This window comes from Triturus cristatus, chromosome 3_2 (genome assembly GCF_964204655.1).
Source record: "Triturus cristatus chromosome 3_2, aTriCri1.1, whole genome shotgun sequence".
NCBI lineage: Eukaryota > Metazoa > Chordata > Amphibia > Caudata > Salamandridae > Triturus > Triturus cristatus.
In genome coordinates this window covers 612,204,607-612,231,119 of record NC_140584.1, presented here as the reverse complement: position 1 = coordinate 612,231,119, position 26,513 = coordinate 612,204,607, and the positions used below count along the sequence as shown (strand labels likewise).

The window sequence follows — 26,513 nt, the reverse complement described above, 5'->3', positions numbered from 1 at the left end:
ACCTCTATTATTTCTCAAAATAGCTTCCTAACCACTACTACCCCGTTCCCCTCACCTCCACCAGACTTTTCTACTCCTCTCAAAGCTGCTGCCATTTATAAACTACTTTCCCATCCCATTGCTGATAGGCTCAAATCTAAACTTGAACTCCTATGGCAAAAGGATCTAGTTCAGGATTTCTCCCTCCAGGTCTGGGGTTCCGTTTCACGCTCTGCCAGCACCACACAGACCTTATATTTCTTTTACAACAGACTCTTTTTTACTCCTTCTGATTTATATAAATTCAAGTTACTTGATTCCAAGAAGTGTTGGTCCTGCTCATATGCTGATAGTGACTTTCTTCACATGTTTTTTCATTGCCCGTTGGTAAAATCCCTCTGGTCTCGTATCTGGTCAAAACTAAATGACATCTTAGACACAGACTATCCTTTTGAGGTTGTACATATTTTTGGGGGAGGTTCTTCATCCATTTGGGATGTTCAACGTAATGTTCGTACATTTATAGAACTGTATATAGCTATTTCCTTTCAGATTATTACAACCAACTGGAAAGATACTTCGAAGATTTCATACAGTGCTTGGTGGAACCTGCTATGTCATCACCATAGGCTTGATCGTGCCTTTGCTACTACTGTACCTTTATTGATCAAAAGAGATTTGTTATGGTTGCCTTTAACTGATTTCCTTTCTAGACATACTCCTTAATTTTACCTCGTACCCTTTTACTTCTCCACTTGTAATAATTATTTAGCTTTTCACTTTTTTTTCTATTTATGGCAATTTATGATATTGATTGTGTATTTCTGGTTGCCCTTCTTTTCTTTTCCCCCCTCCCCCTTTCTCTCTCTCTCTTTCTTTTTCTGTTCTCCCCTTCCACAAACAAATACCTTTAAAAAAGCTTTTTTCCTTGGTATAGTATCTATATCCCTTTTTGGGACTGCAATGTATACTGTTAATTTTAATAACATTTTACCTCCATCGTCATATTTTCTTGCAATTAAGTTTTACTTTGCCTATTGCTTTTTCAATAAAGCTTTCTAAAAAAGGACCAAATCCAGCCAAGCACTGTTGTGCTTGTCTGCAATTGACTACGAATCAAGTAGCCAACATTTTGAAAGGCTGCCAACAAGTCTGATAACATCATGAACCTGACAATGCCCTGACCAACAACTAACGTGTTTCATCCGAAACCAAAGTTACCAAAACCACTTACACTAGTCTGACAGCCAGCCTAGAAAGGATTAAGAACAGCATTGGACTTATCAAACTCTTGTCACTTATCAGCAATAGTCTGAAGTTCAAGGTAGCAGAGATAGAGGACAAAGGTCAGCAGGGTTAAATGTGTTCAGTGCAGGGATGGTTCCTCCCTAAGGGAGGAGAAGCGTCGCCCCGCCATCTGCCAGCGCAGCAGAAAATCAACAAGTAAATTAATAAAATGGTGTTAACAGCATCATTACCATGCCATGCCACCGGCGAGTGTGATTCCTTGATTGGCAGCAGCCTGGATGACATGAAAAGTGCGGAGTGTGCATGTACGATTAGCCAGCTTTCTTGGGACGGCCAGCCTGACATGCGCACTTCTTCCTACATCAATCCAGCAGCTGTGTTACCAGCTGTGGGAATGCAGACACAGGCCCCAGGTGAAATGGAACGCTGGGTTATCCTGCTCCATCTAATCCTGAGGTCGCTCTCATGCTAAACAGCATGAGAACAGCTGCAGGATTGATTAGATTTGCGTTAGCAGCATGACCAATCACCAAACAGCAGCCTCGGAGGTAGCAACGGCTCGAGGGAGAAAGACTGACTATCATGACCAATTGGTTGCAAGCTTTGTATGACTGAAATTTGAGGAACAAGTGCTGCACAGCGCAAGATGAGATGGAAGTTAAGTAAGTTACTGTATTGTGTTTTGATCACTGTGTGTGCGCCGGTTTGCATAGGTATTATTATTATTTTTTTTTTTACTTGTTTTTAACTTAAATGAGATGTTGGATTTTGCTTAAAATGCTTTTATGATCATATTGATCGAAATAAAGTTTTACATGGCATAGGTATTGTAGCCTCATAAGGTGCTTTAAACATCGTAATATTCATTTGTTTGCTGTGACCGACGTCTTTTTGTCTTCCATTGCCCATTCTGTGTGCACAAAAAGGTGCAACTAGTATTTTAAATAGTAACCTGGAGAGCCGACAGGTTGAGAATTCTCCGAAAACTCATTTGGCAGCTTTCCCTCTCGTTCCGGGCCTCACGCTCTCCATGACGGCTTTCTTCCAGCAGAAAGCATCTGATAGGGCGGAATTATTGTGGACAATCAGCCTGTCTATCGTGGCCCAAAAAATCCTATTTCTTGCGTCTTTTGTTGGTGTTCATTTTTCCCTCCTCTTTGCTGCGTGTTAATTATTTCGGCAGTCGTCTCTGCTGAGTGAAAAATAAATGCCCATTTGCTTGCTCCACTACTTGTAAGATACTTGTGAAAATTTGCTCACAAGACAGTTATAACGTGTAAAAGTATAATTTCTGAACGTTTTTTTTTTAACACGGACATGTTTCAGACAAAAAAAGGTTCGCTGTGTTTTATAAATATGCAGCAGATTTCCTCAGATTTTGTACTACAACTTTTTAATTGCTCTCACTGTCCGGTATCCAATAGGGGCTCCCATGCCTCTTGCAAACAGCTGCTATTGGGGGGGAGGTGAGCTTTTCAGAAAGAGTGAATTATTGTCTTTATCCTGTGTATGTGCGAGAACACCTGTGGTTTCATAATCTTAAAAGCATAATGGTGTTGTCAGTTAGGCCAGATAGATAATCACATTTATTGGGAGAAGAGTGTATGTGTGTGGGGGGGTTTGGAGCCGAAGGCCTCCTGCTGCTAACCAAGCTGACATGATTAAGGATAAAATAAAAGAGCTAATTTCATTAACAGTGATGTGTGCTCGGCAGCTTTCTGTTTCGTGCCAAGGCCAAGGCGATTGAGAGTGCGCAATGTGATTTGTTTTATTTATTTATTCATGTACTTACCTCGGTTCGGCCGTATGCCGCAGTTTGGGCCATATAAGGGGGGGCAGCACAGACCACAGGCTAGCTTGTTGGTGTGAAAAAGGCCGCTTTATTGGAAACAGGTGCACCTTACATAAAAAAATACCTTGGCCTGTGCCGTACAAAACTAATCCTCACTAAATATAGCTGGCCCGATTCACAGAACTAACTTAAGACAAAATCCTAAACTTACTACCATTTCGTATTCACAGAAGGCACTTACTCATTTTGGTATTCACAGAAGACACTTACTCACTTCGATATTCACAGAAGTTAGGAGTCCTAACTTTAGGACTCCTAAATGCCTTCTGTGAATACCGAAAGTCTTAAAATTAGGATTTTTCTCAGTTTAGGACTCCTAAAGTTAGGACTCCTAACTTTACTACTACTAAACTGAGAAAAATCCTAATTTTAAGGCTTTCGGTATTCACAGAAGGCATTTAGGAGTCCTAAAGTTAGGAGTCCTAACTTTACTACTACTAAACTGAGAAAAATCCTAATTTTAAGGCTTTCGGTATTCACAGAAGGCATTTAGGAGTCCTAAAGTTAGGAGTCCTAACTTTACTACTACTAAATTGTGAAAAATCCTTATTTTAAGACTTTCGGTATTCACAGATGCCATTTAGGAGTCCTAAGGTTAGGAGTCCTAAATATACTACTACTAAACTGAGAAAAATCCTAATTTTAAGGCTTTCGGTATTCACAGAAGGCATTTAGGAGTCCTAAAGTTAGGAGTCCTAACTTTACTACTACTAAATTGTGAAAAATCCTTATTTTAAGACTTTCGGTATTCACAGATGCCATTTAGGAGTCATAAGGTTAGGAGTCCTAAATATACTACTACTAAACTGAGAAAAATCCAAATTTTAAGACTTTCGGTATTCACAGAATGCATTTATGAGTCCTAAAGTTAGGACTCCTAACTTCTGTGAATACCAAAATGAGTAAGTGCCTTCTGTGAATACCAAAATGAGTAAGTGCCTTCTGTGAATACCAAAATGGTAGTAAGTTTAGGATTTTGTCTTATGTCAGTTCTGTGAATCGGGCCCAGCCTTCCTATCTGGCCCCCCACCCCCTCCCCTAAAATGGTTTCCCCCCCTGCAACAATCATAACACAACTTACAATTCCTAACTTTCCTACCCTACCTAACTAGGTAACTTCTTATGTTCTATCCCACTGTAACCATAGCTCAGTATATATCCCCAATGACCTAGGAAAAACGCCATCCAAAACATAGCGCACCACACCAGCACCTGTTCCAGCGACAACCCCGCGCAAAGCGTACCCCCTGATGCACCTTTCCCCAAGAAAACCACCCCGACTGACAAGCCGAAACCGAAGCCCCACCCAACTCAAAGAGGGGGGGGGTGCCCGCAACCTCTTAGGGAGGGAGGGCGGGACAACGCTCGCGCCAAAAACCCAGCCGGCCGCTGTGTCACGATCCACCAAAATGGTGGATCGCCATACAAAATGCCCAGCTAAATAGCCCCCAGCCCAAAAGGAGCCCAACCAGAGCCCAACCCGCCCAAGTAGCCCAAAACCAGCCCAATCCACCCCCGTGCTCCGGCTGCCCCCCAGCACAAACCCCCCCCCGAGCCTCCCGTTGGTCGGCCACCCCCACAAAGCCCTATTGGGCCATATAAGGGGGGCAGCACAGACCACAGGCTAGCTTGTTGGTGTGAAAAAGGCCGCTTTATTGGAAACAGGTGCACCTTACATAAAAACATACCTTGGCCTGTGCCGTACAAAACTAATCCTCACTAAATATAGCCTATCTGACCCCCCACCCCCTCCCCTAAAATTGTTTCCCCCCCTGCAACAATCATAACACAACTTACAATTCTAGCTTTCCTACCCCACCTAACTAGGTAACTTCTTATGTTCCATCCCACTGTAACCATAGCTCAGTATATATCCCCAATGACCTAGGAAAAACGCCACTCGAAAGTCGGTGCTGCTGGCTTTCGACCCCCCTTAGGCCTCCTGATGCTTCGGGTATCTGCACACACCCAGGGCCCTGTCCAACGCCTCCTTCAGCTGAATAATATATAACTCCATGCCATACCGAGACAAATGCACCTCGTCTTCTCTAAAGAAGTACACTGCCGCATAGCGTAATTCCGGGTGTTCCATCCTACCTATCCCTTTCCTGTCACAAAAAACCCGCATGTCTCTATTAATCTTCTGGCGAGCCCAATCTATGGCCGCCGGGCGCTCAGCCCCCCTCCAAATTCTCAGTGGAATGAATTCTGACCAAATGACGTAGCAACCTGACCACTGTGTCCGAATCTCCAGCAAATCCCGTTTCATTTGCTTCAACAACGCCAGGCCTTTGCATTGCACCAAATCATATTCCCCTAAATGTATGACCAAAACATCAGGACACACTCCCCCCTTGACAGCCCTGTTCAGCACCGGAAAAAGCTCATGCAATCTCATACCCCCCTGTCCCTGCCACTGACATCGAAACAACCTAGGATCCAATTCTAAGTTAAGATTCCTGCTCTTGTCCCATTCATAACGCTCTGCTCGCTTCACAAAAGAGTGGCCCGTGATGAGGATGGACAACCCGGCCACGACCGGCCCCGCCACCGCACCTAGAAAGAGATACATGTCAGCACAAAGGAAGTACTCTGCCTACTTCCTCCCCACCCCTGAAACCCTGCAACCGAACGTATGTCTTGTAACAGTTCGACTTCCACCTCCCCATATGCACAATGTCCTCCCTCCCCCACCCCAGGCGAGCCACATCTGTTGCCACACCTATCCAAAAGGAATGCGTCCCGAAAAATTTGGGCTTCTCGCCCATGCCGAGCAGGGCGTGCCGCAGAACCCACAGCAGCTGGGCCCCCGTCACCCGATCCCCCGCGACCTGGCAAAATATTTCCCCTTCCACCGACCGCAACCGGGATGCCAACTGCCCCCCCCACTCCGCCGGGCAGATTGCCTGATCTGACGCGGGCCCCAGAAACACCCAGGTCCCCACACCCCGCATGTCCGTCTTCGAGCACTGCAACCAACCCGCCACCTCCCTGGCCCGCAACTCCACATTGAACCCCAGGCTTTCCCCTCTGCCCCACCAGCTCGGACACCCTGAAGGCCCCAAAATACATCAACGACATAAGAGTGGAAAACAAAAGAATCTCTTCCCAATTACAGCAGAAACTAGGCAGGCGCTGTATCACACCACGTAGGATGTGTGCTGTGATGGGACGACGCTGACGAGCCGTGGCACCTCTTTCTCGCACCCAACCCTCCACTAAGCGTGCACCCAACTCCGCCGCTGACGGCGCATAGCCCCACCATTACTTCCCCATAAATGCTATGGCCGACAACTTACCCGCGATCGTCGCCTTCGACATACCCTTATCCATCAATGCCAACATAAACTGTACTACCTGCTCACACCGCACCCCCCGATCGCCCTGCCTCCCCGCCCCACTGTCTAAGAACTCCCGACATCGCCTGCTCGTATGCCCTCCACGTTGACCTGGCCACCAACCCTCTTACCAGTTGTACAACCCTTTTATCTCCTAACGACCACATCCCCGCTGGCACTGGCGTCTTGTGTTCGTCCGCCTCCGTGGCAAGCCCATGGAACCTCTGCCACTGTGAACGAGACACAGCATCCGCAATGTCATTGTCCACCCCCGGCACATGCCATGCTTGAAACAAGATGTCGTGCTCCAAACAACGCTACACCAACACCCGCAACAACTTGAGCACCTGCGGGTCCCTAGCGGACTGCCGATTGACGACATGGACCACTGACATATTGTCCACCTTGAAAATCACACGTTTGTTCGCCAGCTCCCGCGCCCACACCGTCACAGCCACCAACGGGAACAGTTCCAAAAATGCGATGCTCCTCCCTCCGCCCTGCCAGTGTGGCGGCCAGTCCTCCGTGCACCACCTCCCTTGCCAAAATAGCCCGAAACCGCCCACCCCCGCCGTATCCGAAGAGATGGTGACATCCCACTCCCAATCCTCTGGGGGAGCCATCGGGATCCCGTCAAAGCGCACTAAGATCGCCCGCCACATACACAGATCCTCTTTTGGGCCTGCCGACAATCGCATATGATGGTGCGGCAATGTGCCCCCCGCCAGGGCGCGACCCAGTGCTCTACAAAACGTACGCCCTGCCCGCACCACCCGGCAGGCAAAATTCAAATGCCCCAAAAGCACCTGTACCTCCCGCACCGTCACCTTCCGATGCCCCAGCATGTAGTCCACCAAACCCAGCATGCATAACTTTTTCTCCTCCGGTAACAGAGCCTCCATGGCCCCCAGAGTCTAGCTCAATGCCCAAAAATGACAGCACCGTGCTGGGACCTTGTGTCTTCTCTGGTGCCAGGGGCACACCCAGGTAGCCCATGAGCTCTGTAAAACTGTCCACCTGTTGCTGGCGGTCCGCCGAACCGGGCAGTTCCACCAGGAAAACGTCATCCAGGTAGTGCGTCATCGTCTCCTTCCCCGTGCACCATGAAAACGCCCACTGTAAGAAGGTACTGAAGCGCTCAAACGAAGCACAAGAGATCGAACACCCCATGGGCAACGCTTTGTCCACAAAAATGGCGCCGGCAAACTGTATACCCAACAGTTGATAATCATCAGGGTGGACTGGCAACAACCGGAACGCTGACTTGATATCGCACTTCGCCATGAGTGCGCCCGGCCCCACCGCCGTCACCAAACGCCGCGCCACGTCCACCGACGAGTACGATACCGATGACAACTCCGCCGCAATGTAATCGTTGATCGATGCCCCTTCCGGCCATGACAGATGCTGAATCAGGCGAAACTGTTCCTGCTCCTTCTTTGGCACCACTCCGATGGGTGAGATCCCGGATCGGTGCCTCCCCAAACAGCCCCACCATCCGCCCCTCCCGTACCTCCCTGTCCAATTTCTCCCGGACCACTGACTTATGCGCAGCGACCGATTTCAAGTTTTCGGCCCACCGGGCGATGCGTGGACCCTCGTAGCCCAGCAGGAAACCCTCCCGGAACCCCCGCCGTAGCAGCCCCGCGTCTTCGGTCCGTGGATAAGACGCCAGAAAGGGTTCCAACCGATCCTGTCTAACCGGCATACGAGCCCTTTCCCACAGTCCCCTGTCCCCCCGGCCTCCCCGGCTTCCAGACTGCTGTCCCCCCGGCGCGGACTGCTGCCCTTGGTTGCCTCCCATCCCCCAGCATTGCACCACCGGGTGACGTTTCCCGCATCTGGAGCATTCATGCCGGAATTATCAGTATTGTCGTGCACAAAAACCTTTGTTGAAGTCCCAGCACGCTCCCACTGGGGACCACCCGGTATTGTCACCTTGCCCCACCCCCCATGGGTGGGGCGGCTGAGAAAGGGGCGGGGCGCGAGTGGCAGCCCACTTGCCGTTTAGATTGTCTTGCCAAACTTCGCCCCCCCCATGGTCTGCTGGTACAGATCCTAATCGATCTCCCCCCATTTCGCCTCCGGATCCCAGGCCAAACGCGCCCGACACTCCTCATCGTAGTGTGACCACGCGTATCCCCCATAGGTAACCTGTGCCCTCCGGACCACATCCATGTACTTAAAAAGGGCGACGGACCGTTCCGGGTACTTCTCGCAGTATACACTGGCGAAAATCAAAAACCCAGCGGACCAATTCTCTATATTCAGGGGCACCTGTTCCTCCTCTTTGGACCCCTCCTTCGCCGTCAGCTCCCTATGCAGGAGCTTCAAGATGTCCAAGTAATCCCCTTTCCAAATCTTTTCTTTAGTGGCCAACGACAAGTGCGCCCCCAAAGGTTTTGTAATGCCCATATAGGGCAGCTTGCGCACCGGCAGCTCATGGCTCTCCTTCCCCTCCTTCCTGCCCTTCCCCTTCCCCATCCCCATCCGGGGCTGCGGAGCCCCCCCCCCCGCAGAACCCACCCCATCTGGTCCCACCCCCACGTCGCGCACATACGTGCCCTTATTCAGCCGCCCGGACCCCTCCCTGCTCCGCTCTCCGCTTTACCTGGCGTCAAGGTCGGCGTCCGCACCGGATCCCGCCGCCTCACCAGTGGAACAGGGGGGGCCGTCACTCTCGCTGCTTTGCTCCGACGGGGCGCCTCCTGTAAGGTACTAGCAAAAGCATTGCTCCGCTCCCCCAACCCGCTCCTCCCCAGTCCCCCTCTCGTATTTCCCCTTCCTCTTCGCTCTCCTCATCATAATCCAGTGGCACTCCCCCATCCTCATAATCTACGCCCCCGTGGTCCTGCCATAGGACGCCCTCCGCAGGCTCCAGCCTGCTCAACCCAGCCCGCTGTCTACACGTGTGCAACAGCTCACTAAGATCCACACTCTCCCTCCGCCGCTTGGTGTGACACTCTTTGGGGTCCCAATCTGAGCGGACGGACCTCTGCCCCCGTCCCCCAGTGGCCGCATCGACCCGTCGGGGTGGGGCTGGCGGGGACTTACCGCCCGCCTTTCGTGTGCCACCGCTGCCAGGTCCCTCACTGGAGCGCAACCGCCCGCATAAGGCAGACCCGGCCCAACCCCTCGGTGGATTGGAGCCACATGCAGCTCTCCCGAGCACCTCGCCAGCCTTTCCTGTGGAAACAAATAGGTGGAGTCCAACATGCCGGGGTTAAAGTGGCCTGCTGCCGCTCCCCACCCTCCCGCATCCCCCCGCGCTCCCCCGCCCCTCCCGACCCAGGACGAATGACCCTCATGATGCAAAGGAGTCGACTGCCATGCCCCCGCGTCCCACCCCTAACCCCAAGCATCCCATCCCCCTGCCCCCCACCCCCCGCACCCTCCTCTCCCTTGCCACTCCAGGGAATCCAATTCCCGACGTACTGCCCCACCCCCCCAGGCCGCACCCAGCCCCCCCACTCCACCCCCGGCACCCGGCGTCCCCGCTGGCACCCCCAGGCCTCCCCTGTGTGCCCCCTTTCTGCCCCCGTATCCCTCCCTGCCCCACCTGACCCCCTGCGTGGCACCTCCAAGTCAGCACCCCCCAAACCCACCCCCCCCTCTGCCACTGCCACCCGCCCCTCCCGGCACCCCCCGTCCTGCCCCTCCCACCCGGGCTCCGCGATCGTGCCACCTGCGCACCCCCCGCTGACTGCAGGGCTCCCCCCTTCCCCCTCCTCCAAGCTCTCGATAAGTAGTGGCGAGGACCCACCCTCACAACCCACTGCCTGTGCTCCCCCCTCCCCACCCTGCCATAAGCCTTTGTCCTAGACGTCTCCCCCCACCTGCACTGCCTCTCCTTCTTCTACTGCCAAAGTCTGCCCCCCTCGCACATGGTGGCCCCCCTTCACCCCCACAAACTGCAGCATGGGCCGCGGTGCCCCGCCCTGCCTCCCCCCTGCCTCCGCCATGCTGGCGCCGCCGCTGTCCCAATGCGGCTGCGGCCCCCCCCCCCCGCCGCCACCTGCTTCCCAGCACGCAGGGGCTCGCACGCGAGAATCACCACGGCGACTCCGCTCGCCGCACGCCGCTGAGGCCTCACCTTTGCATCGGGCCGCAACAGATCCGTGCGGCCCGCTTCAGCAAGTAGGCGGAGGGCCTCCACCACCCTGGGGTCGTCTGGGCGCGCCATACCGCTGCCTCACAACAACCGCTGACACACAATCCTCCGGTTACAAAGCACCCGCTGCCTCAGGATAGCCGCCCAGAATGTCGCTCCGCCACTCGCAGGAACCGCCACACGGATTACAAGAGGCCACGACGAGCAACGCTTGTGACCACAGGCCCACAACGCTCGCGCCAAAAACCCAGCCGGCCGTTGTGTCACGGTCCACCAAAATGGTGGATCGCCACACAAAATGCCCGGCTAAATAGCCCCCAGCCCAAAAGGAGCCCAACCAGAGCCCAATCCACCCAAGTAGCCCAAAACCAGCCCAACCCGCCCCCGTGCTCCGGCTCCCCCCCCCCCGGCCCAAAACCCCCTACCGTCCCCCGGGGCGAGCATCCCGTTGGTCGGCTGCCCCCCCAAAGCCCTATTCTACTCGGTGAACACCCTAAATATCGATTCCAATTTATCAATTGCCCAGAATATCGAAGTTTAAATATAGAGTGGACAGAATATCGAATTATCAAAATATAGATAGGTCAGAATATCAAAATTGGGGTACAAAATATCAAATTCCATAATATAGAATTTAAAAATATAGAATTCCATAATATCGAATTTTAAAATATAGATTACCATAGTATCGAATTTAAAAATATAGATGTCTATAATATCGAATTTTTTTTAGTGTTATGTATGGTAGTATATGTGTTAAAATTATGTATTATTTTTGTAATGTATGTTTAATTTATTTAAACTAATGAATGTTATGTAATTTAATTTTTGCGTAATTTAATTCTGTAGCGGGTTGTGGGTTTATAGGGGAATAGGATGGGAAGTAATTTAATTATGGTTAATAAATATTAATTATATTTATATGTTTTGATAATTAATCGATTGATAATTATTAATTGGTAATGAATTATTATTAATTGGTAATTAATTTATATTAATTGATTAATTGATAATTATGTTAATTGTATTATTTATTATTAGGAGCGGGTTGTGGGTTTGTAGGGGAATTGGGTGGGAAGTAATTTAATTGTAATAAAGTAGATAATGTTTTTTTTATTTATGTGTATTGATAATTAATTGATAATTAATTATTAATTGGTAATTAATTTGTATTAATGGGTAAATAATTTGTATGAATTGCTAATTAATTTTTATTAATTGCAAAATTATTTTTATTAATTGATTAATTGATAATAATGTTAATTGTATTTTTTATTATTGGGAGTGGGTTGTGGGTTTATAGGGGAATTGGGTTGGACGTAAATTACTTGTAATAAAGTAAATATTACTTTTTTTATTTATGTGTATTGATAATTGATCATTAATTATTAATTGGTAATTTTTATTAATTGATAATTAATATTTTTCAATGGTAATTGTTATGAATTGGTAATTATTTTTAATTAACTTTTTATTGGTATTGATAATTAATGTAATCTTATTTTAAATTTAAATCATTACTTTCCCTACTTTTGCACTCTCAGGCGTGGGGATAGTATTTTTTACCCTCCGCTATCCAACTCTTTCCCTACTGTTACACTCTTTGGAGTGGGAATAGTAATTTGTACCACTACGCTATCCAACGCTTTCCCTACTGTTGCACTCACTGGAGTGGGAATAGTCATTTTTCTCTTCCTGCTATCCAATGCTTTCTGTACTGTTGCACTCTCTGGAGTGGGAATAGTAATTTTAACCCCTACGCTATCCAATGCTTTCCCTACTGTTGAGTCACTGGAGTGGGATTAGTAATTTTTCCCTTCCCGCTATCCAACTATTTCCCTACTGTTGCACTCTCTGGAGTGGGAATAGTAATTTTAACTCTCCCGCTATCCAATGCTTTCCCTACTGTTGCACTCTTTGGAGTGGGAATAGCAATTTTCACCCCAACGCTATCCAACGTTTTCCCTACTGTTGCACTCTCTGGAGTGGGAATAGTAATTTTTACCCCTACGCTATCCAACGCTTTCCCTACTGTTGCACTCACTGGAGTGGGAATAGTAATTTTTCCATTCCCGCTATCCAACGCTTTCCCTACTGTTGCACTCACTGGAGTGGGAATAGTAATTTTTACGCTTTCACTATCCAACAAAATCTCTACTTTTTTTACATTACTTTTATTATGTTTACATTTTAAGCTGTTTTATATTATATTATGTATGTTTTATTTAATTGTTTTTAATATTTAATTACCTTTATATTATTTTTAACACATTTAAAAAAAATCGATATTTTAGCTAACTATATTTTAACATTCTATATTTTGGAATCGATATTTGAGTACTTACCCGTTTGTAGATAGGGAGTCGATATTCTGTCCTTCTATATTTTGGCGTCGATATTTTGTGTAGTCGATATTTTGTCTTTTGATATTAAGTCACTGAACCTTCAAGGTATGACTTGAAAGCTGCGACAGTCGCCGGCTTCCAGTCATACTCCTAGGAAAGGTGTGACTGTCTTACACATTTTTATTACAATAATGTGGAAGTGTATGTACAAAATAATTCTGCACATTGGAAAACCAGTGCCTATAAGGTATGCAATTGCACATTTCTTCCCCGTATTTTTTTTTGCATATAAAAACCACTTTCCATACACCTCCTTTGGGGTGCTCTCTTCTCTGCGGCTTTGCAAGGTGTGCGTTCCAGTCATTGACTAGTGTAAACGAACAACCATATCCAAGGTAGGACAAAGAGGCGTTCGTAAATGCTCACAACCAGCGAGGCTAATCACCACTTGTAAGACACACTACCCATGCTCTGCATGGGAGTTAACCCTTTGTAACCCTAAACAGTTTTGGTGCAGGCGGATATCCAGACATTTGTTTTTTTGCCTCATGTCTGCTGACAGTGCTTTTTATTTGCATCAATCTCTGTACGTGTTACTACTGGATTCCAAATAGGTGTATTTTCAGAAGCACCGAACGACACAGCAGATTTCAATGAACCAGGTGCCTCTGATTAAAAAACCCATGATGGAAAATATAATTAAAACCTAGCACTTTACCCACTCATAGATTCAGGCCAACCAATACACACGATTCACCAACAATCGGTTCTCACACGGGTCGAAATTGTGACTGTCCGTGCCATGGACGTCAATTCACTAAAATGTCTGGGGTAGCATAAGTGACATCATACTTTGAACCAGGAAGAGCAGCGCAGGCTCGACTTTCCATCACTCGCAGCTACTTCAGAGCCCTTCATTTTTTAGGTCTCGTGAGCCAAAGGCTCGAAGAGACATTTTATATCTGGGCTTTTCAAAGTGCTGCCGTGGCCTAAAGCTACAGTGCACGTGAACGTGCACGCGCGCAGCGCCATGTGTCTTTCCTCCATAGCGATCGTAAATTCGTAATCACGATCACTTTCACTTTCGCGGGCTCCTCTGTTGCTGGCATTCCCCCCTCCCTTCTCGCCCAGCCCTTCTTGTTCTCTCTTCGTTTCCCTTTCGCTCCTCATTCTGCTTTCTATATATTTGTATTCTTAACCAGGAACACGGAGGACATCTGCCTGCGTTACAAGTTAATAAGCAATGTTGTGTCATGAGAACCTAATTCCATATATTTCCAATGCATTGCACTTACGAAAGGCACCAAGTCTCACTAATAGTGAATGGGACTAAAAAAAACGGAGGTTGTCTTTCTCTCACTGACAGATGCTAAATATCACACATAGTGAGGAGGTGTCGAACCTAAGACCTTAATCGTAAATGCGACTCCTTGTACAGCTCCTTTGTGTCCACTCGGCTCGATGATTACCGCGCACTGATGTTTGCCACGGGGCCGCGTGCGCACCGGAGCTGCACTCAATAGGTGAGTGCCAGCTGCTCATGCGTAATGTAGTCAGTGTTGTGCACTGACGCTGCTGCTGGCCACTCTCACAGTGACTTCCCTTCAGTGAGAAGGTAGGAAAGTGTGCTGTGTGCATCGTAATTCCTACAGCGCTGCAGCTTCTGAGCTCATCTGGCCACTGTCGTGCTTCCTCCAAGGCAGCTTTACTTTCACAGATAGCATCAGAGAAGTCTGTAGGCGAGAAGGCAGGGGTGTCCAATCTCCTCTTTTGAAGGGTCCAGTGTTTGTTTAAAATTTTAAAAGGGATGTTTGTATTGCTGTAACGTTACTGTTTTTCAGAAGTGTACAAGCCGCAGCGTTTTCTTTCTCACGATTTCCTCTATAGTCAGTTCTAAACGCCTCTCTATTATAACGCGGTGTCGCTTAAATATAATAAAGTGAAAACGTTACAGCCGCAGCAATACGAAAACACGTCATGCAGTGAAAAAAACAAAACACAAGACTTCTGGCACGAGTTGTCTGGGCATCCCTTCACTTCAGACTTCTCCTGTCCTCCTCATCTGCTCACAAACCTTGATAGTGTTGTCATATTTCTTAGAAGAGCTCGGGAGGAGATGTGGCCAAAAGGTCAGAACTGCCAACTTTGCAATCGGGGAACCAGCTTTGCTGCAAATTCTGGCGTCAGCTCAACATCCGGTGAATCTGGGCAATTGGCACACAAATTAGCCTGCTTTGTAGATGCTCAGCGAGATCACGTGGTGCACAGGTCTTCATGGTTTAATCATTTTCCTGCTCTTACTTTCTTAGCCCTAGAAATATGTGCCAGGTATTCAAGGTAATCAATACTAGTGGCAGTAGCTGTACCAGCGAGCAGTTTAGCATAATTATGTGGACGCATGCCTCTTTTTCTTCCACCACTGAAGTTTAGTAAAAAAAAAAGGAATTTGGTTATGGTTCACAGATCATGCATATGTATGCCCATAAATTATCCCCTTTGTATTGTAAAGCAGCAACCTCTAGTTGTCCCATGACAGATGTGAGTCCTGTTTGTATCCGGTGTTTGTAGTTTTGCTTTTCCTATTGTAGATGCACAACTACAAGTCCCATAATGCAACACTTAATGATTAGCTAGACTCACCAAACAATGCAAGGTCAATCTAGAGGTGTAATGAATGATTTTATTGTTCACTTAAGTGGCCCAGGATCCTTCTTCAATGCATCCATTGGGTATATTTCTCTTTTCATATTGGTAGCTCTCCCAAAACATAAATATACAGACCTATTTGTTATTGGAGTCTTTGGTGGTTCACAAATAGGGTTTCCAACTGAAGTACTATGATTCGGCCAGGGACATCCAAGCATGCAGGGCCTAGGGGTCTCTGGGGTTTGGGGGATGGGTGGTAAAATGCACAAGTTTTAATTAGGCAGACGGTGGCGCTAGGTGACCTTATGGGAATTATTGCAAACAGATGAATTGTGATCAGGTCAAAGGCAACAGTGTAGGCAGTTCGTGCCGCTGGGGATGGCCATTGGTTTTAGGGTATTTACACTCGTTAATTTAATTGATTATATTACCTGGAAGAAATACTGCTGTTGTTGAATGACATTTCTCTGCTTGGATGGGTGACTATGCTTGTGATAAAATGTCACATACAAGAACTGCAAATGTCACACATGGAAATGGGACCCCTAAGCAGACCGGAATGAGTACATTTGCCATCTTTATTCGAAAAACACTAGCCATTTGTTCATATTATGAGACTATGGAAGGGTCTGTAACTGGTACTTAAATATCAGCAGGTGTAAAACCCACTGTTCTCTAACTTGGCAATTTTGATTATGTTTGCTTTAACAATTATTTAAGAGTAACTTAGAAGACTGTAAAGTAACTTAAAAGTGATTTTTCTTCCTGTACGTGATGTTTTAAATTTATATTTTCAAAGGGAAAAAAATTCTAGCTTTTTAGCCTTTCACTGATATTCCCAATTTTCATTTCAGTTATGCCAGTAAAATACTAGCCAGGTGTCTTGCTACCTTTTACTTCCCCTCCTTATATCTCAACGCTTATCTTTAAAGAGTGCCCAAAACCTTCTGCCATCTGCGCTACCTGAGGATAGTAACAGATAATGAAACTACTTTACTGACTTACCGAAAGCAGTCTTGGAACGATAAAGAACTTGCCAGTGGGCTTGTACAGTAGCCTCATTGTCCGGTGAAAAGTAAGATGTGGGAAGGAAAGAGCTGAGGGGAGGGAAAGATGCTCTTTATAGGGGCCCCTTGTCAAGTAAGTATCCAGTCTTGGGATTTATGCTGCTTCCTGGTATGTAAAGGTTTGCATAATGAATGGGTCTGACTATAACTACAAGTGCAACAGTGAACTTGAACTGGAGCATCCGCTGACACAGGCACACGCACAGTTGCAGAATCTGAGCTACCAGTTCTGTATAGAGATACCTCAAATACATGCTGTCAAATCGCATCAAGCAAACATTAAGTTCACCACCTTAGTTATTTGCCGCACTTGATTTCTTAAACTCCAACTGCACTTTAACACTTTAAAAAAATTAACAAATCCGATCCGCCTTAGCTCCCTGGACCTTCTAGCAATGTGATGGGTGATTTGTACTTCATAACACAAAAAATTCCATGAATTAATTAGGAAATTTTATCGAGGATACCCAGATTCTGCAACTGTGCGTGTGCCTGTGTCAGCGGATGCTCCAGTTCAAGTTCACTGTTGCACTTGTAGTTATAGTCAGACCCATTCATTATGCAAACCTTTACATACCAGGAAGCAGCATAAATCCCAAGACTGGATACTTACTTGACAAGGGGCCCCTATAAAGAGCATCTTTCCCTCCCCTCAGCTCTTTCCTTCCCACATCTTACTTTTCACCGGACAATGAGGCTACTGTACAAGCCCACTGGCAAGTTCTTTATCGTTCCAAGACTGCTTTCGGTAAGTCAGTAAAGTAGTTTCATTATCTGTTACTATCCTCAGGTAGCGCAGATGGCAGAAGGTTTTGGGCACTCTTTAAAGATAAGCGTTGAGATATAAGGAGGGGAAGTAAAAGGTAGCAAGACACCTGGCTAGTATTTTACTGGCATAACTGAAATGAAAATTGGGAATATCAGTGAAAGGCTAAAAAGCTAGAATTTTTTTCCCTTTGAAAATATAAATTTAAAACATCACGTACAGGAAGAAAAATCACTTTTAAGTTACTTTACAGTCAATACAATAGGTCTCGCATTTACGCAAGTTTAAGCTATTGGCATTGTACATCACAATACCTTTTATTTATGTTTTGTTTTTTTACAACATAAATTAAAGGCATTTCATTTACAATACCATTTACAATACCAATAGCTCCAAAACTCGCAGTTGCGAGACCTATTGCATTGCAAATGCTTGTTTAAAGAGGTTAGAGGAAGGGCGCAGAGAGGAAACTATAGCAATTTAAAAGGGCTCCAAACAGTCCCGGATCCAGGATTCTCATCCTGTGACGGCCATGAAAACACATATGCATGGGGGAAACAGGCAGAATCAACTGGGAAGGGGGCATTGCTGCGCCAGCTATATAAAACAGCCTCATGCAAGTTCCTATCTAACTATTGACTAATGACATTCATTTATGTTGAAATTGTCACATCTTTTACAAACCTAGTTGCACACCAACATCTTTTGCTATTTTTAAAATAGGCTTCCTTGATGGTACAGCAGACAACATGTTAGCACTGCATATGGTTGCAAATATTTTAATGCTGGAAAACTACTGTATGCTTGCTTCATGAACTTTAAAACAACCTTTTTTGGAGTTGATAGAAACTTATCGTAGAATAAATGTACTAACTTGGGAATTGCATACTGCCACAAGTTATCTGGAAGCTATACAGTGGAATTTCAGTTCAACTAAAGCTTAAAAGCACCTCTGATTTATCTAGGCTCTGTTTTTATAGGGGGTTGACACAAGGTGGAGTACTCACCCTTATCTTTTTCAGCCTCTGTGTAGCAGACTTAGGGACTGCTTTGGCCAATCATAAATCTTGATCCCCAAAGCAGGAGTGGAATGTGACATCAACAGGGGCAGCCCCTTCGCAATGGCGGAGGAGTTTCGCCCTACTGTCTCAGAGCTAGCAGCAAAAAAATAAAACGGTATTTCAATATCATTTTTTTTTAAGCCACTGGCTCATCCAGCGTGTACAGGGAAGGGTGGGGCCAAGGCATGGGTGGGGGAGGAAGAGTGCTAGGTGCACACCCTAAGTGCTCATGTGTGTTTCTGCTGGCCGCGTAGGTCCGACCAACACTCACCTGTGCACTTAGGTTTCTGCAGCCCAGCTGCATTGAGGAGCCAAGCTGTAGAAACCCCACAGACTCTCTGTTCTGAGCAGGGCATCTTTCTAGCATACTCAGGCCAATCCCCGTGCTGCTCTGCAGCGCAGGGATTGGGCAGGGAGTCTGTGACAAAGTCACAGTGTTTCTGCTGGGACAAGGAAATCCCAGCACTGAGGCGCGAGCGAGAGGCGGCCAGCAGCAGGTAAGCGTAACTTTTTATTTTTTGATATTATTATAAACACCCCCCCGCACATCCTCCCGTGCCACCTTCCATGCTCCCTCCCACCCCCTCCCACCGCTCCTCCTCTTTTTGAATATGGTGGCCGCCACTGGTCATCGAAATGACAGTATTCAGCTGACCTAATCAAATTGAAGCAAATTAGTATCGGCCTGTCGCATTAATTAAGTGTCCTTCACATGAACAGCGAAAACAAGACAGCAGTATAAACAACACATACAAATGATTTCGTAATTGGCAAACAAGTTTTGAACCAAGGACGATGGTGTATGAATAGTCAGTCATGTATTTTCGATATTACCAGCCTACAGATACCATGGCTTGGTTCAATGAAAAAGGCAGGCATATATTAACAAAATATTACAATCTCTAAATAGAACACAGTGCAAACATATCATAAACAGGGGAAAGAAGCAAAAAATGAAGAGGAAGGGGGTGGAAAAGGGGAAGGGAAGAATGCAACAAATGGTACAACAAAACTATGCAATTAAAATGAGCTTTGCCAAACTTGAAAGCTGCTTTTAAACATGTGTTGCACGCATTATTTACTTACCACGAAGGTCCAACTGCAAATACAATCCCTAGATACAGCAAGGGTTCTATTTCTGTGGCCTGTTTAGCAGTGGCAAAACTAGGGAAACTCTCGCACAAGATTGGACACTGAACTATATAGTTTGCTGTGATCATTCAGGTTACCTAATTCCCCCACCCTCTTCCCTCCTTAAGATCAGTCTAATCAAGTCTAACCGGTCTAACCAAGTACATTTGGGAATGAAGCTTGCTTTGTTCTGATTTGGCACAATAGCTGAAATTCAAAGAGCTTTCCTCATATTCCCGTGGTTTACATTCATACTTGCATAATAACATCAATAGGTATGAAGGAGTTATTGCAAATTGGATTGCCACATGGTGTATTTAAAAGGACACTGACAAAATATCTCAATTACAAACCATACTGAGTAGAACTAGCTAGTTGCTAAAAGAATACATGCTGAGCTAAGGCCGACCATCTTCTTACTCCTGCAGTAAGCTGTAGCAAATGTGTTTATCGGCACGGTGCAGGGTAGAAGATGTAAGAGGTGGTTGGGAATGCCGGGTGTTTACCCCTTTTTTCAGAAAAAGTAGGAACCGCTATGGATTGCTCGACATTTAAGTACACCAAGCATTTGTTTTACAGCAAATGAAAAAAGAATAACCCTTTACGAATGATCTGTGTCCACGGTTTAAACGAGCATTTCCAATGTCAATAGCGTATGCCACAAAATTAAACAAATAGAAAAGAGGCCATCAACTAAATGGGGTAACCTTATGCTTGCTACAAAAATGTTAAAAACACATTCGCGAAAGTGGCTGTTTTATGACGGATCATTTTATTAGAAAAAAAATCCTTTCAGGTGTGCTATGCATTTGCACTATTATTTTTTTGAAAGCAAAAAGAAGCAATCACAACTCATCCAAGCACTCAAATTGCAGGCAGCTGCAATGTCACTTAAACAGCTTTAAAAAGAATAAAATAGCTAAATCCCTGTGTAGTGGGAAATCTGAAGTGCAGGAACAAATAGCCTTTTTTAATGATAGTATACTAATATATAATTTAAAAAGCAGACTTTGGAGAGCTTTGTCGCTGAAGAGAATGGAGCTATTTTAAAGCAGATGTGCACAATGTGCACAAGCTTTGTGAGGTTACTCCAAGTGAAGGAAGCCAATTTGTAGATCGGGCTGACCCATTGCCCCATGTTGTTGATGTAGTGGGATGAACCAAAATATGAATGACAATTCAACAGACCAATGGATGAAAACCTGATGACCAAAAGCACCTTTGTCTATGTATTTTATGTATGTATTTATTGGAACACAATAGTCTAGCAAAACAGATAAAGTTGTTTTAAGAGCCAGACCTATAAGTGTACTGCCCTTTTCAAAAGGCTTTTAACCATAAGAAATGTGCTTAATGAAAACGTGTTTACGCATCACAAATAAGTAAAATATACTAAATTTAGAATTTGGGGTATTTCTGATTAACTGTTTTCACATTTTCACTTTCCAGTTTAAGACGTATTTTCAAATATATCCATTTATACGTAATCATTCAAATGATTTTTTTTTTTTTTACATTTGCTTTCACATTTTTCATTCATTTTAACCAGTCTCAAGAGGCTTCACTTAACACAGATGCCTTAGCATGTTGAAAATAGTGCACATTTGTTATTTCTTTAACTACTTTTTAGCTTTTGTGGCTAGATACAAATGCAGGAAAATTAGCTAAACACTTGCAGTGACGTTTTTTTAAAAATAGGATGGAAGGCTGTTTTCCATTGACTCTGGCAGAGCGCCATAGCATGAAATGTATCAGGGGATGTTTGACGCTGTGAAAGCCTTCCTGGTGTACTAAATATTATGGGGCCAATTCACAAAAGCATTTACGAGTAGTAAATCGGCAGTACTATCTATGAGTATTTGAAGAGTACTACCTCGCATACTCAGAAATGCCTGTGTGAATTGGGTTCAAAGGAGCCAATTCACAAACTAATTTATGAATATGGGAAGTGTTACTACAGGGGTACTCTTGTATCTACTTTTACAGGCCTTTGGGAATTGGTCCAAAACATCCAACTCCATATTAGTGACAGTGCAAAGAGGGACAATTATTTTCTATTTGTTCTCACTGTATATGAATATTCCCTGAATATCCCCATTTTATTTCCATTTAAGAAGTTTTGGGACCAATTCACTTCATAGGCCCATTTACAAAAGCATTTATGAGTATGGAAAAGAGTACCACATGACTACTACTTTAAATGCAAAATGCTTTAGTGACAAAAGGACCGATTTAGACTTTGGCGGAGAGGGCACTCCATTGCAGCAGTGACGGAGTACCAACGGATTACCCTCTCTGCCAAGGCGAAGTTCCACCTGCCTCATTTAGAGTTGTGCGGAACTTCGGTATGAGGACAGCAGAGACTACTCCCTCTCTGCTGCCTACATGCACCTTTGATGGCCTGACAAAGGGCCGTCGGAGATTTAGCCATTTGTCCACCCACCCTATTTAGAGTAGGCGAACACATGGCCAGTTTTCACAGTCTGTCACTGCCAGGTAAAACGTGGTAAAAACAGGCAGTGGAACCTGCAAAATGACCCCCACAGTGGAAGAAATCTCCCATGGTGATGAGGCTCATTGTTTTTTTTTTTTCAAAATGAAGATACTGCTTTGGGTTTTTGAAAATAAAAAAAGTTGAAAGATTGACATTTGGCTCAGTCATGTTGATGGAGCGTTCATCAAACTTTCAGTACATTTACAGGAACCACCATGACGGCAGTTTAGGAAATGCAAGAGATGTCTGTTGGACCAGCAGGCATCTCGAAATTTGGAGGGCAGGTACTCCCTCAGAGTACTATACTCTTCACCCTGACGTAATAAATTCCTGTCCAACAAACTGTACATCCCGCCCTTGGCCTCTAACGGTTTATCATCAAGCGGTAGGATGGATTAAAAAAAACTCTCAGTGGGGAACACTGGTTATAAGGTGAACTTGTAGCAACCAGAAAAAAGGTAAAATTCTCAAAGTTTCAGGAGAAGTGCTTTACAAGAATCTGGTCTAGTACATTTGCAACGTATGCTGGTGCCAATAAAACTAACAAGAGTAAAACTGTGCTTTGGGAATTTTGACAAGACAAAGAAGAAACTCGTTTTCCTTATGACAGGACAAACATCTGGCAACTCCAACAACACTGGCACATGAATGAGGTCACTTATAAAGTGCAACTATCACTCACATGGAGCATCTTGGTGCTAAGTGGTGGGTAGATGAGGTGTCGAGGAGAGTGGTGCCATTATCAGATGAGAGATAGGGCCAGGCTATCTGGGACTGCGAAGATCCAGGTGGTTTTCAATCTTTTATTAAACATGGCATCTAACTGCATGAGTCTCAAAAGGCTGGGCAGGTAGTTCCACGATTTTGTTCCAAGGACTGCCATTGACTTTCCTCCTCTGGACGTGAAGCGGACCCTAGGGGGTATTAGCAGATTTTCTGTGGAGGATCTCAAAGGACGTTGCGTTACATTGGGTTTAATTCTTGTCCTGAGATCTTTGGGTCCAGTTTGCTTTACCGTTCTAAAAGTTATAACGAGAATCTTAAAAAGTATCCTTTTTGTGTATAGGCAGCCAATGGAGGGTATGGAGAGCCTCAAAGGCTGAGGACCCCCTTGGTAATTTCAGTACCAGCCGAGCCGCTGCATTTTGCACAGTCTGCAGTTTTTTCAGAGTGGTCTTCTTTACTCCTGCGTAAAGGCTGTTACAGTAGTCTAGGCGCGATAAAATTAATGCCACTGCCATGGTCTTACGAGCTGTAGCTGAAAGGAGATCAAAGAACTTTTGGGGGACAAAATCTAGTACCCAGTAAATTAGAGGCATAACCCAAAATGGGGTAATAATGGTGACATGGCCAAATTAAAAGAGCTGTTCGGGCTGGATTAACAAAGCTATTTGAGTGTGTCTATTTAATTAGAAATGCACAAATAGCCTTTTTACTAGAGTAAAACCACTCTTAAAAGGATTTACTCACCAAAACATTTTCATCTACATCAGTGTATTTTCAGTGGTAGGGAATTAGCAGAAAGTCGAAATTGCAGGGCTGGAACGCCTTGAAAATGTGTTTTACTCCTACAAGCCCACACATGTATAGGTATTCACAAACTTACCTATTACACATTCTCACTCTGGTGAGGGATATACTGCTGTTAAAGGCAGGAGTACATCTATATCCCTTGTTATAATGAGAACAGAATGCCCCAAACACAGGTGGGAGCGTAGGGGTGGGAGGTTCTCAACTCGGAAAGATATTTTTCCGTTGGAGAAGAAAATGCCGTTGTAATACTGGAGATCGTTGATAGAACTGCAACCACATACATCAAAGAAAGCATTGTACTTTCAGGGTTCATTGTGGAGTGTAGTCAAATGAGGTGCTTTTAGCTTTTACAAGGATATGCCATGTACAAAGAAGACAGGGATGCTAAGGATCAGACAATCCAAGAGGATAGGCAGGCATATTGCCATCTTCGACATTACACCTAAACAACCACCACAAGTTGATGCCTGCTACACCTTCCCCTTCTAGACCCATTTTGACACTTTCTTTGCCATCTGCCCCAGTCCTTCGAGCTGGCACCACAAAAATGAATCTGTCTGGCTGCATTTCTCTCGTCCTAGCTATGTAACTCTGTTTATCTTTCCAGTTATCCAGTTATTGTGGCCCTACCTACTCTCATCCTACATTGTAAGGTATGCAAATGTTTGTTAAAAGCTTAGTCTGGCTTACAAAAAGTTTCCTACATCATAATGCTCTCCGTAATGCAAAAGTGATACCCGGTCAACAGCTCATCTCCACTTGTCCCTTCTGGATAGTCTTGACTCTGACTGGATGATAACAAGCTCAGGATTGTCCCAATTATGTGAATTGATCTTTCTCCTTTATCCAAGGCCACTTTCAGCATGACACAATGTTTGTCCCTGAGCTTATGTGCTTTATCAGCACGCCAGCACACTATGGACATGTCAAAGTGCGCTTGCTGCCAGTTTCTTGTGTACGGTTCAACCTTAAATCCTCACTTATGGCTAGTTATAACAGTTGTGGCTGCTAGGTCTCAAACTACCCGGGAGCAGATGGTCAGTACCAGGATACCTTCCAGAGTAAGTTGTGGGCAATACAAATACACATAATATAACATGGTATTTTGTGAAGAACAAAAAACGTGGAGTGCAGCATATGTTTGGGCTGCAAGATGTGATTAAATGAGAGGGAACATTGCTAACAGTGCAACCACAACTGGACTATGAAGAGAAACCAGACCTGGCAATTCCACTTGCCATGGTCAGTGTGACTGCTCTCCCCCTGTGCAGCTACACGACTAAGTGCTGCCCCCTGAACCCCTGAGTTTGTTTACAAGGTGGTTGAGGTCCTCCTTCACCAGCAGGCTCCTTCTTGCACCTTATCCCTGGTGGTCCAGTGGGAGAGCTCTTCTGCTATTCCGCCTCTCTTGGTATTTTTTCTCTGTGCCCTCTTTTCTTTTTTTCTCTCTTTAGGCTCTCATTTCTCTTTTTTTTTCTCTATTCCCTCTTTTCTCTCTCGCACTCCCAGCCACTGCTTGTCCCCGTGGCCCCTCCCCCTCCAGTGGGTCCTTCCCGTTCCTGCTTCCCAGCTGACCACCCTCCCCTGCCCCAAAGGCGCATGACTTCACAGAAGAGCAGCTGGATAGGGAGGAGGTAATAAAGGCAACAAAAGTTACATTTTAATTTGGATTGTGCACAATTCACAATTAGCTTTTGCATAATTACGTCAAATTCAAATCCATCACTTTTTGCTATATTTTAACGTAAAATGCCTCCTTGCATCTGTTTTTGGGACGAGGATGCATATATGACAATTGAAGAAAAAATCCTGCTGCAGCACATGAAGTTTTATGCCATAAACGTCACCTTTAGCCCATTCTTTATACTCCAAAAGTGTTTCAGATTAGCCATTGTCTGGTTCAGAGGGGATGTTGACGATTGTGGAACGAAAAAAGCAATAGTTGCTGTAAAAATAGGAGACACCTCACATAAGCTAACCGAGACAGCTGCACTGGATGTTTATTCCATTGGCACAGGCTTCTCATCATTGGTGTGCTTCTATGCATAGAGGGATAAAGGGCTGTTGAGCTGATCACCCATTACACACATCAAACCATCTGTCCCCAGACGGTTTGTGGTGTATAATGGGTGATCATTTGGTTCTCTGGTTCTGATAAATTTGCCACAAGGAGTTTCAGCAATGAAACACATTAGCCAGACAAAACCCACAGGTTGTGACATGTACTTCTATGTTTTAACCATGCGCCTAGGCCCTATATGTTCTTAAAGTTTGGATGGCCCCTGGGACACAATTTTAACTTTCATGAGACTGACTGTATGTTGGATGAATCTCTGAACAGAGGACCGAATAGGATACATAATTTCTGAGGAGAGTATTGAAGAAGCTAAAACCATCCAAAAGATTCTGGAACACTTTGCATTTATCTTTAATGAGAAATGTGGTGCTAGGTAAGATGATAGTATTGACTCGCTGCCTGTTTATTTTTCAGGGAAGCTGATACGAGATCCCCAGGAAGGTGGTCATAGAACTGGATAAACTAATTGTTGAGGTAGTATGGGCGTAAGGCAGAAAATGTGTGGTCCTCTTTACACTTAAACATACCTAGGGCCTTATCACTAATAGCTAACAAATGTAAGCAGAGGAAACAACAACTCGACCTCTGCTTCATAGACCTAAAGGCAGCATTCGATAGCGTAGACGTCACCTCCTTTGGAAAAAACTGCGAGCCTGAAAGGTTACTACAAGGAATACAGCAATTCTACTCTAACACATGTATTAGAATCAAGATAGGAGATGGCACCAGACTATCGAGAAAGCTGATTAGGACTAAAGGCCTCAAACAAGGTTACGTATTGGCCCAGTATCTTTTCAATTTGTTCATGTCCGATCTTGCACAGAGGCTAGACCGCGCTATTTGCCATTCGCCGAAACTTGGAAAG

At 45.4% G+C, this 26,513-nt stretch overlaps 1 protein-coding gene across 8 annotated transcripts in view; it reads right to left on the bottom strand.

Moving 5' to 3' along the window:
- Window positions 1-26,513, bottom strand: part of LOC146857822 (4-galactosyl-N-acetylglucosaminide 3-alpha-L-fucosyltransferase FUT6-like) — a 683,427-nt gene that overhangs the window by 61,148 nt on the left and 595,766 nt on the right. The window contains exon 1 of one of the 8 annotated variants that reach the window (XM_085648494.1): window positions 19,500-19,625. The exons of the other annotated variants lie outside the window; for them this stretch is intronic. The gene's annotated coding sequence lies outside the window, so the exon portion shown is untranslated. Of the gene's footprint in view, window positions 1-19,499; window positions 19,626-26,513 lie in introns of those variants that run through there. 8 annotated transcript variants of the gene reach the window in all.